General features: G+C 41.7%; 1 protein-coding gene across 1 annotated transcript in view; it reads right to left on the bottom strand.

Moving 5' to 3' along the window:
- The window catches only part of KCNS1 (potassium voltage-gated channel modifier subfamily S member 1), a 30,305-nt gene extending 28,313 nt beyond the window's left edge, over positions 1-1,992 (bottom strand). Inside the window, exon 1 of the mRNA XM_032218509.1 lies at positions 1,721-1,992. The gene's annotated coding sequence lies outside the window, so the exon portion shown is untranslated. The remainder of the gene's footprint in view (positions 1-1,720) is intronic.
- Between the last annotated feature and the right edge of the window lie 15,350 nt (positions 1,993-17,342).

Raw genomic sequence — 17,342 nt, 5'->3', positions numbered from 1 at the left:
GCTCAAGAAATGGCTTATCTTTCACAACAGCCTTGCTGGTTATATTACGCTGAAAAATTCTCCACAGTCACTTCCAGCAATACGGCTGAGGGAGATAGGAACCTGGTATCCATTTATTCTGGCTCTGAACTTAGAATTTGCACAATATGTGAAACATATTCTTTTAAACTCTGAATTTGTGTTTGCATACGTATGTATGTGTATCTAACCCACATTATTTGAAAGAGAAAGTGGGTTAATTTAACAGCAAGGGAAAAAAAAGTGTTGTGCAAATAAAAACGTTTAGAATCCTGTTTTTCCCACCTGGCAATCAGTTACTGCCTCTTCGTGACCAGTAAAAACCCACAACCGGCTGCTATGTTTACAGAAGTGGAGAGCCAAAGCATTCCAGAACATCATTTGCCAGTTTCTGGATCTATAACATGACAGCCTGTCTTTTCTTTTGCACAATAAATCTTCTTTAGGCATCATGGTCTGTGCTGTCTGGAGTTCACCACCATGTTCACATTCTCTCAGTCTCAATCTCTGATGCCTGACTTGATAGCTAGGCCTATACTTCCTGCCCACCTCCTCCTCAGCTATGCTGGAAAAGTTTACCGGAGGTCTTCCTCAAACTGCTGCTGGTCACAGCACCAAACCTGCGGGTGTTTTGGAGGTCATATGTTTGCATACAAAATACTTAAAAATCAAGCCCAATCATAGACAAAACAGCCTGTCCTGGAAAAGCTAATCAATATGATTTGGAATACTTGGATTCATAAACACCCTGCATGTTTACAGGGACACAAAGGAATTGCTTATTTACAATACAATAGCAGAGTTGGAAGGAACCTTGGAGGTCTTCTAGTCCAACCCCCTGCCTAGGCAGGAAACCCTATACCGTTTCAGACAAATGGCTATCCAACATCTTCTTAAAGACTTCCAGTGTTGGAGCATTCACAACTTCTGGAGGCAACTTCTGTTCCACTGATTAATTGTTCTAACCAGCAGGAAATTTTTCCTCAGTTCTAAGTTGCTTCTCTCCTTGATTAGTTTCCACCCATTGCTTCTTGTTCTACCCTCAGGTGCCTTGGAAAATAGTTTGGCTCCCCCTGAGATATTGGAACACTGCTACCATGTCTCCCCTGGTCCTTCTTTTCATTAAACTAGACATACCCAGTTCCTGCAACCCTTCTTCATGTGTTTTTGTCTCCAGTCCCCTAATCATCTTTGTTGCTCTTCTCTGCACTCTTTCTAGAGTCTCCACATCTTTTCTATATCATGGTGACCAAAACTGAATGCAGTATTCCAAGTGTGGCCTTACCAAGGCATTATAAAGTGGTATTGATTTCCTGGAGTGTTTTACCTTGTCTTATTGTAATTGGAATAATATTCTAATCTTCTTTATTATTCAGAATAAGTCCTGGAGTGAAACACTACAACTCAGCCAGGACACAGATTTTCCTGCTAATACAGCTCCAATTCCCTGCTCTCCTGCTATTACATAAGGGGCCTCTCCTGCCAGTCGCTATCATGACTACTGTCAAACACTCTGCACATGCTCAAGGACACTCTTCTTTAGCAAAAATCTGCAGGTTAGCAGAACAGCTGAGACTGCTTGGGCACTAGTGAACTCAAGGGCAAAAGATGCCTCGGATTTCTGGAGAAGGAACTTCAGTTGAGCGTCTGGCTGGGCTGAGTTTCGAGGGCGGCCGTCTCTTTCACAGCGAATGCCACTTACCTCTCTAAGGCACGGCAAGTGCCTTCAGCCGCTGCGCCCCGGCCAAGGACTCCGGACGCAGCGTAGCGCGCACATGCCGGGCGGCAGCAACAGCGACGAACTCACCCCGCCAGAACCGCACTCCGCCTGAGCCATGTGCGCTTTGGCTGGGAGGTGCCCGGTCCTTTCGCTCTTCTCCCGGATCCAGACTGGAAGCGGACTTAGCGCCTAGCGCCCTCTTTCTTGATGCCGGAGGCGCCTGCAGCTCCGTCTTGCGCGGCTTCCGAATCACCTCCAGCCATCCCGGGGGATCCGCACCAAGTGCCGGTGCCGCCGCTCTCAGCCGCTTCTGGAGATGTGAACAGCCACTCCGCCGGAGAGGCAGCTTCCCGTCGCCACCCCGTCCAGGCACCGTCTACAAATGTTCGCTTTGTGGCTCGCCACAAAGAGGGAGGGAGGGAGAAAAGGAGGGAGAAGAGGCCGCGGTGAGCCTTGCGCGTGGCTTTTCTTCTTTCCAAATCGGGGAGGTTGTAGCCGGATGGTGACTTACTCTCTGGAACCCAGGAGGAGGACGGGCCAAGCGCGTCGTCTCTGCCTCCGAGGTCTCCGGTTCCTCCCGCGCGTCAAAGGCTACTCGGGAGGCAATTAATTACGCGCGTCGCTTGGCCTCCGAGAGGAGACAAAGACGCAGAAGAGGAGACGGAAAAGCCTCCGACGGAACCTCGGCTGCATTTGTGTCTGGCCAAGAAATCAAAGCGCGTTTCTCTTGGCGCTGAATAGTTGCAAGGCAGAGAAAGCTCAGTCGGGAATACAGGTAGTCCTCGACTTGCAACAGTTCATTTAGTGACTGTTCAAAGGTACAAGGGCACCGAAAAAAGTGACTTATGCTCAACACCTGGAATGCTCTACTTGACTTGTTACAGCTTCAATCTCAAACTATCTACTGTGGACCTCACCCCATTCCTAACACATCCGTGCATAAGCGCACCAGTGTGCCTACCGTCCCTGTCCTACTGTCCCCATTTATTTGTATTCATTTCTTTCATTCATGTCCATGTTACAATACAATAGCAGAGTTGGAAGGGACCTTGGAGGTCTTCTAGTCCAACCCCCTGCCTAGGCAGCAAACCCTATACCGTTTCAGACAAATGGCTATTCAACATCTTCTTAAAGACTTCCAGTGTTGGGGCATTCACAACTTCTGGAGGCAAGCTGTTCCACTGATTAATTGTTCTAACTGTCAGGGAATTTCTCCTCAGTTCTAAGTTGCTTCTCTCCTTGATTAGTTTCCACCCTTTGCTTCTTGTTCTACCCTCAGGTGCCTTGGAAAATAGTTTGGCTCCCTCTCCTTTGTGGCAACCCCTGAGATATTGGAACACTGCTATCATGTCTCCCCTAGTCCTTCTTTCTATTAAATTAGACATACCCAGTTCCTGCAACCGTTCTTCATATGTTTTAATCTTCAGTCCCCTAATCATCTTTCTTGCTCTTCTCTGCACTCTTTCTAGAGTCTCCACATCTTTTCTACATCGTGGTGACCAAAACTGAATGCAGTCTTCTAGGTGTGGCCTTACCAAGGCATTATAAAGTGGTATTAACACTTCACGTGATCTTGATTCTAGCCCTCTGTTTATGCAGCCTAGAACTGTGTTGGATTTTTGGCAGCTGCCGCACACTGCTGGCTCATATTTAAATGGTTGTCCACAAGGACTCCAAAATCCCTCTCACAGTTACTACTATTGAGGAAGGTACCACCTATACTGTACCTGTGCATTTCGTTTTTGTTGCCTAAATGTAGAACCTTACTCTTTTCACCATTAAATTTCATTTTATTAGATAGTGCCCAATGTTCAAGTTTATATTTATGTTTATATTTATACCTGCTATCTTGTACCTGTTTATGGCCACTTTTTCACACTTAACAACTGCCGGATCCTCATGGTTACAAGATCAAAATTAGAATGCTGAGCAACTGGTTCATATTTATGGCAGTTGTAGTGTCCTGGGGTTGTTCTGTGATAATCTTTTGTGACCCTCTGAAAAGCAGTCAGTGGGGAAGCCAGATTCACTTTAACAACTGTGTTATTAATTTAACAGCTGCAGTGATTTGCTTAACAAATGTGGCAAGAAAAGTAGTAGAATGGGGCAAAACTCACTTAACAAATGTCTCACTTAGCAAAATCAATTTTGGGCTCATATCAACCTGTAGTTTGCGAGCTAGCCAACAGGGACGCGGAGAAAAAGCGAGAGACATTTTCACCTTCTCAGAAAGAAAGTGTTGGAAAAAGAACAGCCCAAAGCAGGTAAGAAGCGGGAAGTATCCTTCTCTAAAAGAGGATTGTTTCATACAGTTGTGAAAAACCAAACCACCAGGGAGAAGTGGGGTTTGACAGTAGACTTTAGAATTAGCTCTTTTATTAGTTAAACATCCGGCTTGCCTTTTCTCCAGCAGTTCCAACATCTTCTTTGATTTTCGCCTCATAATCACAATCTTGCAATGCAGGTTAAGCTGAGAGAGAACAACTGGCCAAAGCCACGTGTACATTTCTGTGGCTGAGAATGGGCTTGAATCTGGCTTCTCCTAGGCCTTTCCCTTTGGGGATCATTGGACATGGGAGCCCAAGCAGAAAAGCGGCTTGCTGGATAAAGAGTTATGGCCATCTTAACAGGGGCACTTTTGCTAGCATAATACCCTGCTTTTGTAGAAACGTGGGCATTTTTAAAATTTCACAGGAAACATGTTTTACTGTGTTAGGATCCAGGGCCCAAAGAGAAGATGAAGCAATGACAGTAACCGGCCTGCTGTCCTTACCAAACCTCTATGCAGATTGGCCATTACAATAGTCATCTGCCAATTTAAAAATATGTTAGATTTTAAAATAGTTTTAACATGGCTTCCAGTCACAACATGTAGACTAATGTATCCCCTTGCACAGAAGCAAGCTAGAGGCACAGGGAGCCCTCATTCTCACAGCCCTTGATTTATAGCTCTGTTATTTTACAGTGTGGTCAACATGACACATGGGACGTGCCCTGAAGGACTAGCATATTATGGGCTGGATAACACAGCTCAAGTAGTTTAATATCTCACCCACTGTTATAGCACTCTTGCCCTGAAATCTGATTAATAACCAGTTGAGATGGATTTGGAATACTGGAGCAGTCAAGCAAAATAATAAATGTTTTAGTTTTCTTGGATATAGCTCTCTTGGAGGAAGATCAAGGGGAGGGGGAGCTTTCAGAAGAGAGGGGAGATCCCAGTTGGCTTGGAGTGTGAGATGAAACAAAAGTTATTTCTTGTTTATGGTAATTAGGAATAGATGGGATCAGCAACAAGGAAGCCAAGATGTAAAAGCATATGTTATGTGGAGCAAAGGATGTGTACAGATTTCAGGGTTACTTTGCTCCAGGAAAATGATGTTTTTAAATTATTGTTTTTCTAAAAATGCTCACCAAGGATTGACGTCATTATCTGCATATTTTCCTGGGAAAGCATTCTTCTGAAGAAAAAGAGTCCTAAGCAAAACAGCTCAATAGTATTTAGAGAATCTCAAATTAAGGCATTTAAAAGAAAACCATTGAAAACACATTTGAGGTGAACAAACTAGAATGGCACTTATATATGACGCAATAGAGACAGGACAGAGGGTAATTTCATGAGAGATTATTTAAATATCTTAGTGGTGAGAAACGAAAATGATATAGTTGTAAGTTTGTCGGTATTGCTGAAATAAGTATTTCAGATCATTGTTTTTTCTTTACTTGGAATACAGAAAACCTCAATTTCTGCTTTCTATGTAGGTAAAAATTGTTTGCAGAAATAATCAACTGTGTGGTACCTCAGTGTAACATTACTGTAATGAATTGGAAGCATGTAGGAGTGTTACAGTTGGAGAGTGCCCACTCTTTTTGAGAATATATTCTCCTTTGTAATCTACAGGGCGGGGCATAACCTTTTCCTAGGGGGTCACAGCAAGATCGACAGCAGTTTACAACTTCCGCGACACCTCATTTTAAAGCCCATAAAAAACTGAATTGAATGAGCTATTAAATGTTAAATTTGCTTTAAGAATGGCTGGAAAATTCGATTCGGAAGAACAAAGGATCATTGACAGAATAAAATGCATTGCCTTTCGAGAGGCTCGCGATGCTGGAGCAACGTTTATCAATCGAAAATGGATTGCAAACAAATTGAAACGTCATCCGGATTGGGTTACTGATAATTGGAACAAAACAGCCCAAGAATGTTTCACAAAATTTGGAGAAGGGCGTCCTCTGCAACTGTCCCAAGAAAGCAAAGCCATCATTGCAACTGGCAGTCGCAAACAACGAAAAGGAAACCGAAAAGTGGCCCAAGAAATCCTTCAAATTCGTGGAAAATGAGTTGATCAAGGGACAATCGGCCGATATCGAGAACGAGAAGGTTTGAAGCCATTCCACGTCATTTGCAAACCATTGAAAACTCAAACACACGTTCAAGATCGGCTTTGGTTGTGCGATTGGTTGTCTGAATGGACCGAGGAAGATTTTCTTCATTTGGCGCCATCTGACGAATTCTTCGTTTATGCCATTCGAAAACCGAATTTCCAGAACGATCGAATTTGGGCTAAAGACGTCGACGACATCGCCAAACATGAACGATATCGACAAATCGTTCGCAATCCGACTTGCATCGGGATTTTCGTCATTTTCACAGCCAAGAAACTGCATTGGGTTTTGAAGGATAAAGGGGAATCCTGGGATGGCAGTTATTTCCGTGAGAAAATTTTATTGGAGAATGTCATTCCATTTCTCAGTGATCCAGACAATGTCTTGGTGGTTGGTGAGGCTGTCTTTCTTCATGACAAAGCTCCTTGCATGCGTGCAAATGCGACTCAGCAATTGTTAAAGGAAAACAATGTCGAATTTTGGGGCAATGACGTCTGGCCGGGAAATTCGCCAGATCTCAATCCGGCAGAGAACATTGGGGCCATAATTAAGGATGAAGTGGAAGCTCTGATGATTCAGGAGCAAGGTCAAAATCGATATTCGGTTGAAACTTTGAGAATGAATTTGGAAACTGTGTTGAAAAATCTGGAAAATCGAACGGAACTGTTTGAAGATTTGTTGTGTTCTTATCCACCTCGTTTGAATGCTGTTCGAAGGGCTAATGGTGGTCATACTGACTATTAAATCGTGTCAATAAACTCAGTTTTTGATGGGCTTTCGAATGGTGTATCAATTATTTGTGTTGTTATTACAAGTGTTGCTGTGACCCCCTAGGAAAAGGTTATGCCCCGCCCTGTATAGTGTTTTCTCATAAGGGTTAGAATAAAACATGTTCTCATCCTAAAGCTTGAAAGATTCAGTATTGTGGAAAGAAAAATTGATACATGGATCCCTGTAGCTTTTTGAGCCCATAAAAGGTTCAACATCAGAGGCGGGGCTTGATGTCGCAACGACACGACATGCAATCTTGGGGCTTCCTTCTTCCTCTATACTTTTCCCATTTTTTGTGTTTGTGGATGAAAAGCCTCTTTCCTCGCAAGGCTCAGCTGGATCGTAATCTTTAAACATTTTTTTTCTCTTTCCAGAGAAAAACTCCTTCCGGAGTTCGGAGTTTAGAAAAGAGAGCCAAAAACAGAGGGAAAAGATGTAACACTGCCATCTAGTGGCTAGAGGCTTGGAAGCATCTGATATTACAAAGCTATCGGCTTGGTTTACTGAAAGGGTCAGTGGAAAAAACTTCGCTGAATTTGTTTGAAACCTAGCAAAAGCCTTGGACGTTTTAGTGGCAGTTTATATAACTTGGAAAAATGGCACTATATGAAGAGGAAAAGGAACTAACATTGAAAAAAATTGTTAGAAATTCAAAAACTCTTAATAACTACAGAGAGAATTGAAAAGAGTCTTTATAGATCAAAATTTAGAGATCAAAATGCAAAATATCAAAATACAGAAAGTATGGAGGGAAGAGTTGAGAATACTTATAAAACAACAATGAAATTTGAGAACAGTTCAAAAAATTACAGAGACATATGAAAATGATAAGAAAATTGTTGACATTGACATCAAATCAAGTGTGGAGGGAAATGATAAGTGTGGAATACGGAAAGGAGAGATCGATGAACTGGAACTCTATCTCAGATGTCAAAACATAGATGAAGATAGGGGAGAAAATTTGGCAGAAACAATGAGAGTAATTTTGGCAGAAGCACCAGTGATAACAAAAGTCAAGCAGATGAAAGGAACAGATGGAGGGTTTCGAATTCTTTTAAGATAGCCAATGAACAACAAGTTGTCAAGAGAAGTCCACATAAGACTTATCAAGAAAACGCTTAAAATACAGATTCTACAAATGGCAAGAGATATTGGCCTGCACTATTTCTGGAAGGATACAAGATGATGAAATGAAATGTCACAAAAGAAAAATAGTTAAATGTAGTTAAACTTTGAATATTATGTATAAGATAAAGTAATAATAGCTATAGTCAAATACATGATCAATAATGATAATAAAGCATGTATATATACTAGATTGATAATATGAAATTTTATACCGTGTTTCCCTGAAATTACGACATGTCCTGATAATAAGGCCATACCATATTTTTCCTGTGGGCAAAAATATATGCCCTCCCCCAATAATAAGCCCCCTGGACAACTCCACACTCCAGCCAGGCAGAGCACCATTCACCAACCTAGAGATATCCCAAAGGCGCAAAGCCGCATGAGCAGGGGGGAGGGGGGCAAAGGCACCCACATTGCTTGACACCTTTGGGATACCGTTTGGTTGGTGGGTGGCACTGTGCCCAGCTGGAGTGGGGGGTTGCTGGGCAGCTGCTCTCATGAGCAGCCACCTGGCAACGCCCCTTTCCAGCTGGGCAGAGCACCACTCACCGACCCAGTAATATCTCAAAGGTGCTAAGCCACATGGTGCTCTGCCCAGCTGGAAAGGGAGGTTGTGCGAGCCCTTGTTCTGCCTCCAGCTCACATGCCTCCCAGCCTCACCATGCCCAGTTCTCCCTGCAGGGCCGGACCAGGGTGCAGCCACCGCCATGGCCCCACTGCTGCCGCCGCCACAGCACCACTGGCCACTGCCACTGCCACCACAATGCTCCAAACATTGTGCTTCCAAATACCAGAGATACCAGAGATCCGCTGCCAAGTCTTCCGGCAGTAGCGCTCTGGAACTACACTCTGGGACAGAGGCTTCCTGCAGCCAGCCCACAACCATAGAGCATAACTTTTATGCATTCCCATTCTCCCTACACAATTTTGGCTGCTGATAGCCATCTTGTAGGCTTCCTTGAATATGTGATTGATAAGATGGCCAGGGATTGGGATCTGCTCAGCTCTTACTGGCCACTGTGGCTGCTGGAGGCACCTCCATCCTTTCCAGTTGCAGGACATTTTGCAGGTTTAAAAGAGTACTAAACAAATGCTTATAGAGTGTTAACCATTATGCTACCCACAAGATAATGTTAAACAGGGAAAGAGAGCTGACTTCTTAGCTGCTTATTCCTAGTTCAGTCATCATTAGGTACATTACAGATTTTTGCTGCTTCTGCTGAAATTCTGCTGAGTGTTGGCTGTATTTTCTGTTTCTTATACCATTTTATTATTTTAGTTGTGAAGACTACAAGTGCTATTTAGAACACTTCATGTCCCAGGGACTAGAATTACACAGCAGCAATCCTCACAGTACTTTGAAATTACATCGGTCACACTCTGTGAGGAGGGCAATTTTGTCTACCCCATTCTATCTTTGGCATCTGTTTTTATTATGTGTAGCCCAGTAGCAATTGCATACCCTCCCCCCAGCTACTTCTGAGTACTTCCAACCAGAGGGTCAGATCTGTAGTTCTTGGTTACTTGATGCCAAGATTTCCCACTCAGCCTTTGGCAACATTGGTTGCTGTGGAGATCACTCTTGTAATTACACCTGTGGTAAACACAATTGCACAGTTCTGAATATGGGTCAGCTATATCAGCTCTTGTCCATGTCTTCAATACTTGTTGTTTGACAGCAGATATAAGGTCTAAACTGGAATCCTAGCTGCTGGCACTAGCATTCCTTTGTAGCACCAGCGGGTCAGGGAACCTATTTGTTTATTTCCTTCCTCTTGATCTTACCTTGAAAGATCATTCCATATTCGTATGCAAGCTGGAAGTAACCACCTTCTCAATCATGTCTCCACCAAAAGGGAGGATAGAAAATGTTGGAAAAAGCAGATTATTTGCATCCCTTTCAATTGCAATTCAGGCTTGGCTTTGGGATGGAAGCAGCATTGCTGGCATTTTTCTATGACCTCAAGCAAGGGCAGAATGAGGGTCATCCATGCCCTACTTGACTTCTCTGAAACCTTTGAAACCATCAGCCATGGTATCCCTCTGGATTGGCTTTGAGGATTAAGGATAGGTGGCATAATGTTTTACTGATTCTCGTCCTTCCTCCAGGGACAATTCCAGTAGGTATTGATTGAGAAGGAGAAGTGCTGTACTTGGCCCCTATTGTGTGGGGTGCTGCAGATTTGGTGCTGTCTCCTCTCCTGTTTAACAACTACATGAACCTGTTGGGTGATTTCATCCATTGCCAAGGGTTTGAGGTATCAACAGTGTGTTGATAATGTGCAATTATCAGTGGTGAAATATATATATATTTTGCCACCGGTTCTGTGGGCGTGGCTTGTGGGGGGGTCATGTGGCCAACTTTTTTCTACTTTTTAAAGCATTTTTTTTCCTGCTGGTTCAGGTGAATAGGTAGGAAAAAAATGCTTTAAAAGGTTAAATAAAGAGGGTTCGACGATCGCGTGGCTCACAGCTGATCCACGCGATTGTCGGTACCATTTTTTTGCACTTTTTAAAGCATTGTTTTACTACCAGGGCGGTGAATAGGTAGTAAAAAATGCTTTAAAAAGTGGGGGGGAAAGGTTCCGACGATCGCATGGCACAGCTGAGTGTCATGGAACCTCCCCCCCCCAATTTTTATAGCTTTTTTTTTTACTACCGGTTCAGGCGAACTTTAGCGTTTTTTGCTACCGGTTCTACAGAACCTGTAGCATTTCACCCCTACCAATTATATATCTTTGCCCCAGGAAAATTAAGTGATGCCATGATGCCTGCAGGCAGGGAAAGCCTGGATGGGGGAACAACAAGCTTCAGATGAACCCTGGCAAGTCTGAGTAGCTCTGGGTTTTGAAATCTTCTAGTTCTGGGAACGACACCATCTTTGATGTGAGATGGGGTGGCACTGCCCCAGACATATCCAGTGCACAATCTGGGGATTCTCCTGGATTATGACTCCTGCTCAACGAGCAATCACAGTTGTGGATAGGAGGGCCTCTGGATCAGTGGTGGGTTTCAAAAATTGTTCGAACCTACTCTGTGGGTGTGGCCTCCTTTGTGGGAGTGGCTTGCCACCCATGTGACCGGATGGGAGTGGCTTGCTGCCCATGTGACCGGATATGAAGATGCCGACAACACTTGTCAGAACCACCTTAAATTACCTCACACACAGCACTGGCATGCATAAGAATATGATGTAAACTTGTTTTTTAAAAGGCATCTTTGGTTTGCGTTAAAACAACTTCAACACACGCAATGTTCTGATTGCACCACAAACGCAGTAGTCATCCTTACCTTTCACATAGGCACTGAGTTTTATAAATATGAGCATGATAGTGTAGAATAATCATATCCAAGGACCAGTGGTGGGTTTCAAAACTTTTGGAACCTCTTCTGTAGGTGTAGCCTGCTTTCCGGGTCCACTGGTGGAACCTCTTCTAACCGGTTCAGTAGATTTGAGGAACCGGTTCTACTGAATAGGTGCGAACTGGTAGGAACCCACCTCTGCTCTGGATGCTTCATGTTGTGAACCAATTGTACATGTTCCTGGATCAGGAAGTTCTGCTCACATCATTGATACCCTACTCACCTACACATTTGTATTACTGTAACGTGGTCTACAAGGAGTTGTAGATGTAGAGCTTCAGATGCAGAATACAACTGTACTGTACTGTACTGATAGCTATGTGTTGTTCCAGAATACCACATGTCCCACCTCTGCTCTGCAAGCTGCATTCCAGGTTCAATTCAAGGTGCTGGTTTTAACTTTTAAAGCCCTTCGTGACATGGAATTGAATTACCTGCCTCTCCCCAAATACCAAATACCACTACCTGTCCCATTAGATGTGGCATATCATGTTGGGCACCCCTGTTGCATCTGTTCAGCGCCTCCTTAATTCCCACCATACAACTTTGGAAAAAGACATTACTTCTATAAAGAATTGATTCTCCTTCGAATCCAGATTGCCTTACATGCTGATCATGAACTTTAAAGTCTTGAATCTGAGTGAATAATAATTAGTTTAGTTGAAGGACTGCCTGAATCCTAGTGGAGACCAATTTTTATATCGTGCGGACATTGCTTTAATTGTATTTAAATTATTGGTATCCTCATTTTAACTTTTGATGTTTTCTTGGGAGGGCTTTTTATCTTGAAATATGGTCTATAAATAGTTCTAATTAAAAATTAAGTGCAACAGTCAGCTTTTCATGGTGTTCAGATAAAACTAGTACTGTAAAAAAATCTACCAGGCTGCAAGTAAATACAATAAGCACAAGAAAATAATAGCAGTTTCATATTATGGAAATAAATGCCATAGGCACTGTATTGGAAGTTATGTCATATCTCTCCTTCGGCTGTATCCATTAAATTATTCATTGTGCCTTTTAACTCCCCAGTTTCAATCATTTTATTTTACTAATACCATAATTATCAATGTCTTATTATTGCATACATATTTGCATAAAAGTGATGCACGCATGTACTGTTTCTATCCACCCTTGCTTTTTGAGAGGCAGCATCTTTAATTCATGATGATCTTCCTTTTGAACATATACATAAATAGTACATATACATAAACATATTTCTAGAAATATAACCAATGCATGCAGTTGAATGTATAATTACCTGAGATAAGGCCACTTGGAGCTGAACAGCTGATTTATAGATTGTGGTTACCCATGATATGTTTTAAAAAGTTTTTTTGAACATTATGCCACTGTGATATGATTCTTGAGGGGATCAATCCATTTTGTGAGATTAATTTCTAAGTAAATCCACATGCCACACCGCAAGATTGTAGTATTATAGCAAATGCATTCATATAACTCTGAAGGTATCATATTAACCCTTTTTCTAGATATATACAACTCATTAGATTAAATGAGGGAGCTAGGCTTGCTCAATTCCTCAGCCCACAAAAACAGTCTGAAGTAATTAAACCACACATTGTGCAAATTGCAGACACCAGATCTTTACCTCGCCGATGGAAGCATGCTGTGGGAATCAATTGTGTGAATAGAAGAGAAAGAGAAGATTTTTAGAATCACAAGTATCAGGAAAGGATGAAAGTAGCATTGTAATGTTATGGCACATTCATTCCTTTCATATGTGTATTGTGATATTGTACAAAAAGGGCAGAACTTGAGCTGTGAATCTAGAAAATTCTTTTGGACATTTTGACAAAAAAAAATATCTGTGGATATCATTTGAAATTACTAGCAACTCATTACAACCATAAAGCAATGTGATTTTTGTTATCTCCTCATCTGATTCTTTTTTCTCACTCCCCTTCTGTGGTCAGTGTTAGGAATATAATCTAACGGCTGGGTTGGCAATATATAAATCATGTAACAGTGCTATACCTGTTTCTTTAAACCATACTGTAAAATGTGATTGGTTGCTGTTTTCCTCAATTGGCCATAAGAGGAAGCCAGAATGACTGTTAGCTCTCTCTCTGTTTCGTTAGATGCTAGGCTGATCTGATCTGGAAGTGCCGTGAACTATTGTAAGTTTTGTAACTGTTAGCAAACCTTGATTACTGGACTGATTATATGTTACTGGACTATGTTATTTGGATTATCCCTTTACTGAGAGACATTAATGACTGACTGACTTATCCGTGTATGACTTGGACTGTTTGATGGACTCTGATACCTTTATTTCCACGAAAGTAAAAGTCTATTTAAACTGCAGTGTCTCTGTATGCTGGTTTGTGTGTTCTCCAGCACAACTCTCACAATGCTTCGCTGAACGTACTCGCTCTCCCAACGGGGAGCTTACCTAACAGTCAGGGAGAAGGAATTATCTAAAGTTGCTCCTGGACTAGAGTAACTGAGGGCTTCCTAGGCCACATTAACTGAGGAATAAAATCAAGATCATATGTTAATAACACTTTATAATGCGCTGATAAGACCTCATTTAGAATATTGCATCCAGTTTTGGTCACCACGATGTACAAAATATGGAGAGACTCTAGAAAGAATATAGAGAAGAGCAACAAAGATGATTAGGGAACTGGAGGTTAAAACACATGAAGAACGGTTGCAGGAACTGGGTATGTCTAATGAAAAGAAGGACTGGGGTGACATGATAGTAGAGTTCCAATATCTCAGGGGTTGCCACAAAGAAGAGGGAGTCAGCCTATTCTCCAAGGCACCTGAGTGTAGAACAAGAAGCAATGGGTGGAAACTAATCAAAGAGAGAACCAACTAAAACTAAGGAGAAATTTCCCGACAGTTAGAATAATTAATCAGTGGAACGGCTTTCCTCCAGAAACTGTGGGTGCTCCAATACTGGAGGTTTTTAAAGAAGAGATTGGACAATGATTTGTCTGAAATGATATAAGGCAGTGATTGTGAACTTTTTCTACACTGAGTGCTGAAAAGGTTGTGCAGAAACAATAATAATCAGCTGGCCGGCAGACATGCACACACCAATTTTCGGCCCTGCTGTGCACATAAAGGACAGCTGATCGTCACACATTCATGCGTGCCAGAAACCCAGAAGACAAACAGGTAGGGCTGTACATCCCGTGCGACTTGGCTTCTCATGCCACTGGGCACTTATGCCATAGTTTTGCCATCACGGGTATAAGGTTTCCTGCTTGAGCAGGAGGTTGGACTAGAAGACTCCAAGGTGCTTTCCAACTCTTGTTCTGTTATTCTGGAAATAGGAACATGTTATAGTTTCAGTCACCTGATATGCCAATCCAAGCCCTTCATGGACCCCACAAATGTGTACAATGCTAAAAATGTGCACACAATGTGTGCAATATTAAAAATGAAAACAGGTCTCTCTTGAAAAAGTAGCAGTCACATGAAATTCATATTGTTAGGTATTACAGAAACATCTATAAAGATTCTTCTTTTAAAAATAAAACAGTTATGGACTGTGCCGAAATGGACAAACTAACTAAAGAAATCCAGGGAAAAGAAGAATCAGAATTCTACCAGATATGGGATAAATGGTATAGGTGGATAGAGGAAAGAAACAAAAATCAATGAAGGAATATAACAAAACTCAAAAAATAATAGTTATGAGTAAAATAAGAAGGTTAAGAATGGTGAAATCCAAATGAAATACAATAGAAGGGGAAATAATATAAGGTGAGCGGTATCGATTGATAATTGCTATTATAAAGAACAGGAAGTTCCTGTTTGTATTGTATTGTATAAACGTGGTGTACGTCTAAATCAGGGGTAGTCAACCTTTTCATACCTACCGCCCACTTTTGTATCTCTGTTAGTAGTAAAATTTTCTAACCGCCCACTGGTTCCACAGTAATGGTGATTTATAAAGTAGGGAAGTAACTTTACTTTATAAAATTTATAAAGCAGAGTTACAGCAAACCCCTACCGCCCACCATGAAAGCTGGAACGCCCACTAGTGGGTGGTAGGGACCAGGTTGACTACCACTGGTCTAAATTTTGTGTGTGTGTATTTTACATGTTTGTTAATAAAAATCTTTAAAAAAACCAACTTCAACTGTTATAGAAGTCCCGCAAGCTTTTGTCATAATAGTTCTTAATAATTAAGAAGTCTTTAATTATTTGGAAGGAATTTTCACATTAGTCAACACTTCAGTGCAACCAATGTTTTGCATCAGCTATTTTTGTTAGTTATTCCTGTAACTACAGTGGACATTTATCCTTTCCTGTCCTCTCCATCATATCTAGTATTTTATATGATTTATACTAGGTTTCATTTCCCAATATTCATCTATAAAGCAATTTCCTTTCTCTGATTCTTAATTATTTATTTCATAATAAACATTGATTTTTCTCTCTCTCTCCTTTTTCATTTCCTACTGAGTAACCCCTCATAACTTTCAATATCTTCTTTCAGATATTTCAGGCCCACAGGAACAGGTCAATGAAGGCATCTACGTCTTTCCCATCCTGATATTTTACGAGAGTTATTTATTTATTTTTAATAATGAGAATTCTCTGGTTCTAGTCCAGAATTTTTGGAGCAGGGAGATATATGGAGTTTGAGGAGCACTTGATGAATAGCATCACAAAATAGCAACTGTTGTAATATGGCCAGTTACAATAGCAATAGCAATAGCAGTAGACTTATATACCGCTTCATAGGGCTTTCAGCCCTCTCTAAGCGGTTTACAGAGAGTCAGCATATTGCCCCCAACAATCCGGGTCCTCATTTTACCCACCTCGGAAGGATGGAAGGCTGAGTCAACCCTGAGCCGGTGAGATTTGAACCGCTGAACTGCTGATCTAGCAGTAGCCTGCAGTGCTGCATTTAACCACTGCGCCACCTCGGCTCACAAAACACTCACCAAAAGGCAAACTGTACCCCACAATCCTAATAGAAACCTAATGAGGCTCAGCAGTATTATTGTGAACAAATAGTTTAAAAAACTGGTGTTTTACAGCATATTAACTTTATTCATTATTTTTATTAACATAATTATTTTAAGTTGGGTGGAAGAGAAAGACTGGTGGGCAACAGGTACCTAAAAGTACGTTGATGTATACAAATACTATATTGTCTAATTCTGCTCTAACCGGAAGAGCAGCAACCTGAGCATCATTAGTCAGCTGGTGTAAGGCAGTTCACCCCCTGCGGTGCACCCAGGATAGACACGCAAGCACTGAACAGAATGAATTAGCAATTTAGGCTGTCAGGACTGCGTTGTGTCTATTTCCCTGACATTGTATGCAATGTGCTAAATAAATAAATGAAAGCTATTGTAAATAAGAAACACTTTTGCATCTACACTGAGGCTCATCAAGTCCAGGACCTAAAGTTTCTTAGTTACATCACTGTTGGCAACTTCACCATGATTAATATTTCAGGCTTATTTAAAGCACTGAACAGAAGAAGGAGATAAAGCGGTAACTTTCTACATATTAATTTTGAAAAGGTGTATCTTCTTGCAACCATTGCTTGTATTGCCAGAAATTTCCTTCTGTATAAATAAATCTCTTCAAATGCATATCTATCTATCTATCTATCTATCTATCTATCTATCTATCTATCTATCTATCTATCTATCTATCATCGGTTCACCGACAAATGCATGCTCAACAAAAGCGCAAAACCGTGGGGAGAAAAGCGCGAGTTCGAAATCGTGCCAACGAATGAGCACAGAAGCGCGCCGACAACAGCGCGCTGACAGAACCCTAAAACTAACCCTAACCTAACCCTAAACCTAACCCTGAACCTAACCCTAAACCTAACCCTAAACCTAACCCTGAACTTAACCCTGAACCTAACCCTAAACCTAACCCTAATCCTAAACGTAACCCTAACCCTTACCCTTACCCTAACCCTTACCTTAACCATCGGCGTGCT

Source organism: Thamnophis elegans, chromosome 5, assembly GCF_009769535.1.
Source record: "Thamnophis elegans isolate rThaEle1 chromosome 5, rThaEle1.pri, whole genome shotgun sequence".
Taxonomy (NCBI): Eukaryota; Metazoa; Chordata; class Lepidosauria; order Squamata; family Colubridae; genus Thamnophis; species Thamnophis elegans.
This window is presented reverse-complemented; position numbering and strand designations above follow the sequence as displayed.